General features: G+C 54.5%; 2 non-coding genes and 1 pseudogene across 2 annotated transcripts; all 3 read right to left on the bottom strand.

The window, feature by feature from the left end:
* Positions 1–2,670, bottom strand: part of LOC126443477 (large subunit ribosomal RNA) — a 5,258-nt pseudogene extending 2,588 nt beyond the window's left edge.
* A 188-nt stretch (positions 2,671–2,858) lies between these two features.
* LOC126443470 (5.8S ribosomal RNA) lies at positions 2,859–3,013 on the bottom strand. Its single transcript, XR_007581940.1, has one exon. It is a non-coding gene; the product is annotated as a 5.8S ribosomal RNA (ribosomal RNA).
* Positions 3,014–3,366: 353 nt separating this feature from the next.
* Positions 3,367–5,275, bottom strand: LOC126443482 (small subunit ribosomal RNA). Its single transcript, XR_007581948.1, has one exon. It is a non-coding gene; the product is annotated as a small subunit ribosomal RNA (ribosomal RNA).
* Positions 5,276–10,000: the final 4,725 nt, after the last annotated feature.

Below are 10,000 nucleotides of genomic sequence, written 5' to 3'. Positions count from 1 at the left end.
GCCCCCGGAGGAGCACGCTAAGGCGGACGCGGCCTCGCAGCAAGGAAGATCCGTGGGAGGCCAAGGCACGGGACCGAGCTCGGATCCTGCACGCAGGTTGAAGCACCGGGGCGCGAACGCCGCGCAGGCGCGCGCATCCTGCACCGCCGGCCAGCACGAGGCCGACCAACGGCGAGAGCAGACCACGCCCGCGCTAAACGCCCGCACTTACCGGCACCCCTACGGCACTCACCTCGCCCAGGCCCGGCACGTTAGCGCTGACCCACTTCCCGACCAAGCCCGACACGCCCCGATCCTCAGAGCCAATCCTTATCCCGAAGTTACGGATCCAATTTGCCGACTTCCCTTACCTACATTATTCTATCGACTAGAGGCTCTTCACCTTGGAGACCTGCTGCGGATATGGGTACGAACCGGCGCGACACCTCCACGTGGCCCTCTCCCGGATTTTCAAGGTCCGAGGGGAAGATCGGGACACCGCCGCAACTGCGGTGCTCTTCGCGTTCCAAACCCTATCTCCCTGCTAGAGGATTCCAGGGAACTCGAACGCTCATGCAGAAAAGAAAACTCTTCCCCGATCTCCCGACGGCGTCTCCGGGTCCTTTTGGGTTACCCCGACGAGCATCTCTAAAAGAGGGGCCCGACTTGTATCGGTTCCGCTGCCGGGTTCCGGAATAGGAACCGGATTCCCTTTCGCCCAACGGGGGCCAGCACAAAGCGCATCATGCTATGACGGCCCCCATCAACATCGGATTTCTCCTAGGGCTTAGGATCGACTGACTCGTGTGCAACGGCTGTTCACACGAAACCCTTCTCCGCGTCAGCCCTCCAGGGCCTCGCTGGAGTATTTGCTACTACCACCAAGATCTGCACCGACGGCGGCTCCAGGCAGGCTCACGCCCAGACCCTTCTGCGCCCACCGCCGCGACCCTCCTACTCGTCAGGGCTTCGCGGCCGGCCGCAAGGACCGGCCATGACTGCCAGACTGACGGCCGAGTATAGGCACGACGCTTCAGCGCCATCCATTTTCAGGGCTAGTTGCTTCGGCAGGTGAGTTGTTACACACTCCTTAGCGGATTCCGACTTCCATGGCCACCGTCCTGCTGTCTTAAGCAACCAACGCCTTTCATGGTTTCCCATGAGCGTCGATTCGGGCGCCTTAACTCGGCGTTTGGTTCATCCCACAGCGCCAGTTCTGCTTACCAAAAGTGGCCCACTTGGCACTCCGATCCGAGTCGTTTGCTCGCGGCTTCAGCATATCAAGCAAGCCGGAGATCTCACCCATTTAAAGTTTGAGAATAGGTTGAGGTCGTTTCGGCCCCAAGGCCTCTAATCATTCGCTTTACCGGATGAGACTCGTACGAGCACCAGCTATCCTGAGGGAAACTTCGGAGGGAACCAGCTACTAGATGGTTCGATTAGTCTTTCGCCCCTATACCCAGCTCCGACGATCGATTTGCACGTCAGAATCGCTACGGACCTCCATCAGGGTTTCCCCTGACTTCGTCCTGGCCAGGCATAGTTCACCATCTTTCGGGTCCCAACGTGTACGCTCTAGGTGCGCCTCACCTCGCAATGAGGACGAGACGCCCCGGGAGTGCGGAGGCCGCCGCCCCGTGAAGGGCGGGGAAGCCCCATCCTCCCTCGGCCCGCGCAAGGCGAGACCTTCACTTTCATTACGCCTTTAGGTTTCGTACAGCCCAATGACTCGCGCACATGTTAGACTCCTTGGTCCGTGTTTCAAGACGGGTCGTGAAATTGTCCAAAGCTGAAGCGCCGCTGACGGGAGCGATTATTCCGCCCGAGAGCATCCCGAGCCAACAGCGGCGCGGGTCCGGGGCCGGGCCAGGTAGGTCCGTCATCCGGGAAGAACCGCGCGCGCTTGCCGGGAGCCCGAGCGCCCAAAGGGGCGAATCGACTCCTCCAGATATACCGCCGGGCAGCCAGCCAGGACACCGGGGCTCTGCCCAACAGACGCGAACCGAGGCCCGCGGAAGGACAGGCTGCGCACCCGGGCCGTAGGCCGGCACCCAGCGGGTCGCGACGTCCTACTAGGGGAGAAGTGCGGCCCACCGCACACCGGAACGGCCCCGCCCCGCGGCGAGTGGAAAGGCAACCGGACACGACCCCGCCGCGAATTGCTCCGCGCGGGCGGCCGGCCCCATCTGCCGAGGGCGGAGGCCAGTGGCCGGATGGGCGTGAATCTCACCCGTTCGACCTTTCGGACTTCTCACGTTTACCCCAGAACGGTTTCACGTACTTTTGAACTCTCTCTTCAAAGTTCTTTTCAACTTTCCCTCACGGTACTTGTTCGCTATCGGTCTCGTGGTCATATTTAGTCTCAGATGGAGTTTACCACCCACTTGGAGCTGCACTCTCAAGCAACCCGACTCGAAGGAGAGGTCCCGCCGACGCTCGCACCGGCCGCTACGGGCCTGGCACCCTCTACGGGCCGTGGCCTCATTCAAGTTGGACTTGGGCTCGGCGCGAGGCGTCGGGGTAGTGGACCCTCCCAAACACCACATGCCACGACAGGCGGCAGCCTGCGGGGTTCGGTGCTGGACTCTTCCCTGTTCGCTCGCCGCTACTGGGGGAATCCTTGTTAGTTTCTTTTCCTCCGCTTAGTAATATGCTTAAATTCAGCGGGTAGTCTCGCCTGCTCTGAGGTCGTTGTACGAGGTGTCGCACGCCACACCGCCAGCCGGCTGTGCACGCTACCGAGTAAGTACCGGTATGCGAACCGCCAGGCGACGGGCGCGCATCGCACGTTTAAGGAGACGCGGCCGGCCCCACAGGCGGCCACGACACTCCCAGGTCTGCGAAGCGGGGCAAACGCCGCGCGCTTCAGTATACGTAGCCGACCCTCAGCCAGACGTGGCCCGGGAACGGAATCCATGGACCGCAATGTGCGTTCGAAACGTCGATGTTCATGTGTCCTGCAGTTCACATGTCGACGCGCAATTTGCTGCGTTCTTCATCGACCCACGAGCCGAGTGATCCACCGTCCTGGGTGATCTTTTCATAGTTTCCACCATCTCTTTCGAGACAGTTGCATAGGCGGGACTGAGGCGTGTGGCGGCCCTGTTCCAGCGTTCAGTGTCCAACGGCCTCACGGCCGATGGGCGTCGTACGGCTCCACACCGGAGCGGACAGGCAGTCGGGCGAAAGTCATTCAAAACCGGCGCCAGGCGCCAGGTGCCGCAGGCCAGCCGCTCCAGCGCTTCAGCGCTCGTACCACACAACATTGCCGTTAGTTTTGAGACGAACGCGTGGTTCCGCACGCGGCGCACGGCTACTGCGAGCCGTACAGGTAGCTGCGTGTTGCGCGACACGACACGCACATCGAAAGACATGCAGTCTAGTCGGTAATGATCCTTCCGCAGGTTCACCTACGGAAACCTTGTTACGACTTTTACTTCCTCTAAATGATCAAGTTTGGTCATCTTTCCGGTAGCATCGGCAACGACAGAGTCAATGCCGCGTACCAGTCCGAAGACCTCACTAAATCATTCAATCGGTAGTAGCGACGGGCGGTGTGTACAAAGGGCAGGGACGTAATCAACGCGAGCTTATGACTCGCGCTTACTGGGAATTCCTCGTTCATGGGGAACAATTGCAAGCCCCAATCCCTAGCACGAAGGAGGTTCAGCGGGTTACCCCGACCTTTCGGCCTAGGAAGACACGCTGATTCCTTCAGTGTAGCGCGCGTGCGGCCCAGAACATCTAAGGGCATCACAGACCTGTTATTGCTCAATCTCGTGCGGCTAGAAGCCGCCTGTCCCTCTAAGAAGAAAAGTAATCGCTGACAGCACGAAGGATGTCACGCGACTAGTTAGCAGGCTAGAGTCTCGTTCGTTATCGGAATTAACCAGACAAATCGCTCCACCAACTAAGAACGGCCATGCACCACCACCCACCGAATCAAGAAAGAGCTATCAATCTGTCAATCCTTCCGGTGTCCGGGCCTGGTGAGGTTTCCCGTGTTGAGTCAAATTAAGCCGCAGGCTCCACTCCTGGTGGTGCCCTTCCGTCAATTCCTTTAAGTTTCAGCTTTGCAACCATACTTCCCCCGGAACCCAAAAGCTTTGGTTTCCCGGAGGCTGCCCGCCGAGTCATCGGAGGAACTGCGGCGGATCGCTGGCTGGCATCGTTTATGGTTAGAACTAGGGCGGTATCTGATCGCCTTCGAACCTCTAACTTTCGTTCTTGATTAATGAAAACATACTTGGCAAATGCTTTCGCTTCTGTTCGTCTTGCGACGATCCAAGAATTTCACCTCTAACGTCGCAATACGAATGCCCCCGCCTGTCCCTATTAATCATTACCTCGGGTTCCGAAAACCAACAAAATAGAACCGAGGTCCTATTCCATTATTCCATGCACACAGTATTCAGGCGGGCTTGCCTGCTTTAAGCACTCTAATTTGTTCAAAGTAAACGTGCCGGCCCACCGAGACACTCAATAAAGAGCACCCTGGTAGGATTTCAACGGGGTCCGCCTCGGGACGCACGAGCACGCACGAGGCGGTCGCACGCCTTCGGCTCGCCCCACCGGCAGGACGTCCCACGATACATGCCAGTTAAACACCGACGGGCGGTGAACCAACAGCGTGGGACACAAATCCAACTACGAGCTTTTTAACCGCAACAACTTTAATATACGCTATTGGAGCTGGAATTACCGCGGCTGCTGGCACCAGACTTGCCCTCCAATAGATACTCGTTAAAGGATTTAAAGTGTACTCATTCCGATTACGGGGCCTCGGATGAGTCCCGTATCGTTATTTTTCGTCACTACCTCCCCGTGCCGGGAGTGGGTAATTTGCGCGCCTGCTGCCTTCCTTGGATGTGGTAGCCGTTTCTCAGGCTCCCTCTCCGGAATCGAACCCTGATTCCCCGTTACCCGTTACAACCATGGTAGGCGCAGAACCTACCATCGACAGTTGATAAGGCAGACATTTGAAAGATGCGTCGCCGGTACGAGGACCGTGCGATCAGCCCAAAGTTATTCAGAGTCACCAAGGCAAACGGACCGGACGAGCCGACCGATTGGTTTTGATCTAATAAAAGCGTCCCTTCCATCTCTGGTCGGGACTCTGTTTGCATGTATTAGCTCTAGAATTACCACAGTTATCCAAGTAACGTGGGTACGATCTAAGGAACCATAACTGATTTAATGAGCCATTCGCGGTTTCACCTTAATGCGGCTTGTACTGAGACATGCATGGCTTAATCTTTGAGACAAGCATATGACTACTGGCAGGATCAACCAGGGAGCTGCGTCAACTAGAGCTGAGCAGCCGGCCGCCCGGGAGTGTGTCCCGGGGGCCCGCGCGAACACGCAAGCGTCCGCTCAATTATTCTGCAAACAGGAGGAGGCTGAGCTCCCCTGCACAACACACCTCGAAACCCTCTCAGGTCCCGGCGGCGCGCAGCGCCGTCCTAAGTACTTGGTCGGGTTCGAGAGAGGCGCAATCGCCCGGAGTTAGGCGAGTAGACGCTTTAGGTGCGACCACCCGTGCTCCCAACTGAGCTTGCCGCTGCCGACAGAGGCCCGGGAGCGTGCTGTCGTGGCATTGCCGGCGGGAGACAACACGCGCCACCTACGGTGACCGGCAGCTCCAACGCCAGCGCCACAGAAGGACAAAAGCCCCACTTGGGTGCCGAAGCGAACTCTCCCAGCACAGCGCACGCGCCAACACGTCCGCACAGCTGCGATACAAACCACCTGCGAGAACCGCTGGGGCGACCGAGCAGCAGACGGCGTCGCGGCGCCGAGCGCCGGGCGGCGGCGCATCCTCAGCGCACACAGTCCTCAATCGGACCAGCACACTGCAGATGGCCACCGCGCTTCGCACCGGGCCCGCGAGGACCTACTTTGGCCGCAAGGCGCCGCGAGCAGGGGGCGCCGGCGCGCAGCTGCGCCGCCTGCCGCGTCCGTCGGCCGGCGCGCCTGCCACTGGCCGCCCCCACCAGCCGGCTGTAGCGCGTGCGCCCACGCACCGCGCTGCCAGCACGCCGGGCGGCCCCCCCTCACCGGCCGGGGACGGTCCCACCCAGCCACCGCCGCGTATCGCCTCACACCCAGATCCCCTTTCGCGTTCGTGGGCATGGTGGGTCCCCTTTCACGTTCGTGGGCATGGTGGGTATCCCTGAAACAACCGGTTAATAGCTCGACCGATCGTCGCCAACACTGATTCACCTCTAGCGAGAACAACCGCACCACAACGGGTTACCTGTTGTTCATTTGCGTAACGTCACCAGCAAACGTAGACGTCCATCGCCATTTGCAACGAGTATTGCATGCCTGTGTCAGGTGTCACAACACACTACGTCTGCCCACATAGACGCAACAACATGTGCACGCCTCGAGAACACGTGGAAGGTAGCCCCCGTACGTATGCGGTGTCCATTGCGCGAACGACTGTCAGCCGGCCTCTGCAGGATGTCGCAGATGTGGAACGCGGTGCAACATGCTATCACGGTGTGTGAGAAGAGACGACTACGTCCGAATACACGCTCCACTACATCAACAGACTGCTCATGCTGATCGCCATCCAGGGCGTCCGTTCCTCCCACACGTCTGAATGGCGTACCACACTGCAATCCAGCTCTTATAGGGAGACGACACGTAGCTGCGTGCACAATATTTGGACTGTATGGTCTGCCGTTGCTAGGCGCAGTCGTCGTACGGTCACACATGTGCCACGATGTATCATTCAGTACATACGGACCAATGTGCAGTACAGTTTGTGGGTTTTGCGTACATCGGCGGACAGGTGACAGGCCGTACCACAACGTAGGCTGAGTACGTCGGCATGCGAAGGGCATTGAACATGCAAACTTCTCAACGACCAGCTTGCGAAGGCAGGGGGGAAGGGGGGGGGGGCATGTACGTCCTGCTGCTATCCACATTACAGTGTATAGCAGGAGCATGTGGAAAGTCAGCAACACCTGCAAGGTGTTTAACATGACGCGATACACAGGGGACCGGGCAGTGCGAATAGCGAACTATATTGCGAGGGTTGCGGTTAGGCAACACTACACTAATTTAACGAGTTGCATAACAATTACAGAGCAGGTTCAGCGACAACGTGCGTCAGGTTAAGGCGCAATATAGGTTAGGTTGAGGCACAATATAGGTTAGGTTAAGGCACAACATGGGTTACGTTAAGGCACAAATTGGGTTACGTTAAGGCACAACATGGGTTACGTTAAGGCACAACATGGGTTACGTTAAGGCACAAATTAGGTTACGTTAAGGCACAAATTAGGTTACGTTAAGGCACAAATTAGGTTACGTTAAGGCACAAATTAGGTTACGTTAAGGCACAAATTAGGTTACGTTAAGGCACAAATTAGGTTACGTTAAGGCACAAATTAGGTTACGTTAAGGCACAAATTAGGTTACGTTAAGGCACAAATTAGGTTACGTTAAGGCACAAATTAGGTTACGTTAAGGCACAAATTAGGTTACGTTAAGGCACAAATTAGGTTACGTTAAGGCACAAATTAGGTTACGTTAAGGCACAAATTAGGTTACGTTAAGGCACAAATTAGGTTACGTTAAGGCACAAATTAGGTTACGTTAAGGCACAAATTAGGTTACGTTAAGGCACAAATTAGGTTACGTTAAGGCACAAATTAGGTTACGTTAAGGCACAAATTAGGTTACGTTAAGGCACAAATTAGGTTACGTTAAGGTACAATATGGGTTAGGTTAAGGTACAATATGGGTTAGGTTAAGGTACAATATGGGTTAGGTTAAGGTACAATATGGGTTAGGTTAAGGTACAATATGGGTTAGGTTAAGGCACAACGTAGGTTAGGTTAAGGCACAACATAGGTTAGGTTAAGGCACAACATAGGTTAGGTTAAGGCACAACATAGGTTAGGTTAAGGCACAACATAGGTTAGGTTAAGGCACAACATAGGTTAGGTTAAGGCACAACATAGGTTAGGTTAAGGCACAACATAGGTTAGGTTAAGGCACAACATAGGTTAGGTTAAGGCACAACATAGGTTAGGTTAAGGCACAACATAGGTTAGGTTAAGGCACAACGTAGGTTAGGTTAAGGCACAACGTAGGTTAGGTTAAGGCACAACGTAGGTTAGGTTAAGGCACAACGTAGGTTAGGTTAAGGCACAACGTAGGTTAGGTTAAGGCACAACGTAGGTTAGGTTAAGGCACAACGTAGGTTAGGTTAAGGCACAACGTAGGTTAGGTTAAGGCACAACGTAGGTTAGGTTAAGGCACAACGTAGGTTAGGTTAAGGCACAACGTAGGTTAGGTTAAGGCACAACGTAGGTTAGGTTAAGGCACAACGTAGGTTAGGTTAAGGCACAACGTAGGTTAGGTTAAGGCACAACGTAGGTTAGGTTAAGGCACAACGTAGGTTAGGTTAAGGCACAACGTAGGTTAGGTTAAGGCACAACGTAGGTTAGGTTAAGGCACAACGTAGGTTAGGTTAAGGCACAACGTAGGTTAGGTTAAGGCACAACGTAGGTTAGGTTAAGGCACAACGTAGGTTAGGTTAAGGCACAACGTAGGTTAGGTTAAGGCACAACGTAGGTTAGGTTAAGGCACAACGTAGGTTAGGTTAAGGCACAACGTAGGTTAGGTTAAGGCACAACGTAGGTTAGGTTAAGGCACAACGTAGGTTAGGTTAAGGCACAACGTAGGTTAGGTTAAGGCACAACGTAGGTTAGGTTAAGGCACAACGTAGGTTAGGTTAAGGCACAACGTAGGTTAGGTTAAGGCACAACATAGGTTAGGTTAAGGCACAACATAGGTTAGGTTAAGGCACAACATAGGTTAGGTTAAGGCACAACATAGGTTAGGTTAAGGCACAACATAGGTTAGGTTAAGGCACAACATAGGTTAGGTTAAGGCACAACGTAGGTTAGGTTAAGGCACAACGTAGGTTAGGTTAAGGCACAACGTAGGTTAGGTTAAGGCACAACGTAGGTTAGGTTAAGGTACAACGTAGGTTAGGTTAAGGTACAACGTAGGTTAGGTTAAGGTACAACGTAGGTTAGGTTAAGGTACAACGTAGGTTAGGTTAAGGTACAACGTAGGTTAGGTTAAGGTACAACGTAGGTTAGGTTAAGGTACAACGTAGGTTAGGTTAAGGTACAACGTAGGTTAGGTGAAGGCGCAATGTAGGTTAGGTTAAGGTACGATATACCTTAGGTTAAGGTACAATATCGCTTAGGTTAAGGTACAATATAGCTTAGGTTAAGGTACACGTTGTAGGGAAAGGTGTATTTTGGGGGGGAGGGGGCGGCAGGTTCGTTGATAGTGATTATCGTAAGTGCATGCCTGCGGGATCATCCGATTTGTCACGTCAGGATGCACTTGTGGCTCATGACAGGCGGCGCTCCGATTCCAAGGTTGTGGCAGATCTGTGTCTTTCATTCCTGCCATTGTTTGTGTACTGTGACAGGAGGCAGTATTGTGATGTTGGGTGCACCCCTGTGTAGGACATGTGTGGGTGTTCGTGGCTTAGCTGAGCAATGGCGGATGTCGGAAGGGTGGGATATTCTGTTTTCTGGGTGGACCTCCCGGTCTGGTTATGATAGTGTGGATTGTGTAATGTGGCGGAGAGGATGCACCGGATGTTCTTCCATGCTGGTGGTTAGATATTGTGTGTGTGCCTGTTAGAGGCAGAGAGTAGTGTGTGATAGTGTCTGGCTGACGTGTGGTTCTCATTGTGTGCAGAGTCTTTCAGCATGTATAGGGACGGTTGTATATATTATCTGTATTCTGATGGCTCTGCATCTATTACTAATCAGTGCCGTGTATACGGTTACTCTGGTTCCAGTCGAAACTGTTCTATCTCTGTACATTAGTGACACTGCGGCTCCACTATGTTGCCGCCCCTGTCGGCCGTTTCCCCCAGTGTGTGGCTAATGATTATCAGCAATCAGTCTATTAGTCAATACCGGTAGTGTGACGACGTGAAATGTCCGGGATGGGGGAAGCTACACGCTTCCCGTGG

Source organism: Schistocerca serialis, unplaced genomic scaffold, assembly GCF_023864345.2.
Source record: "Schistocerca serialis cubense isolate TAMUIC-IGC-003099 unplaced genomic scaffold, iqSchSeri2.2 HiC_scaffold_154, whole genome shotgun sequence".
NCBI classification, from domain to species: Eukaryota; Metazoa; Arthropoda; class Insecta; order Orthoptera; family Acrididae; genus Schistocerca; species Schistocerca serialis.
The sequence above is the reverse complement of the archived record's forward strand: the minus strand, read 5'-3'. Positions and strand labels throughout refer to the sequence as shown.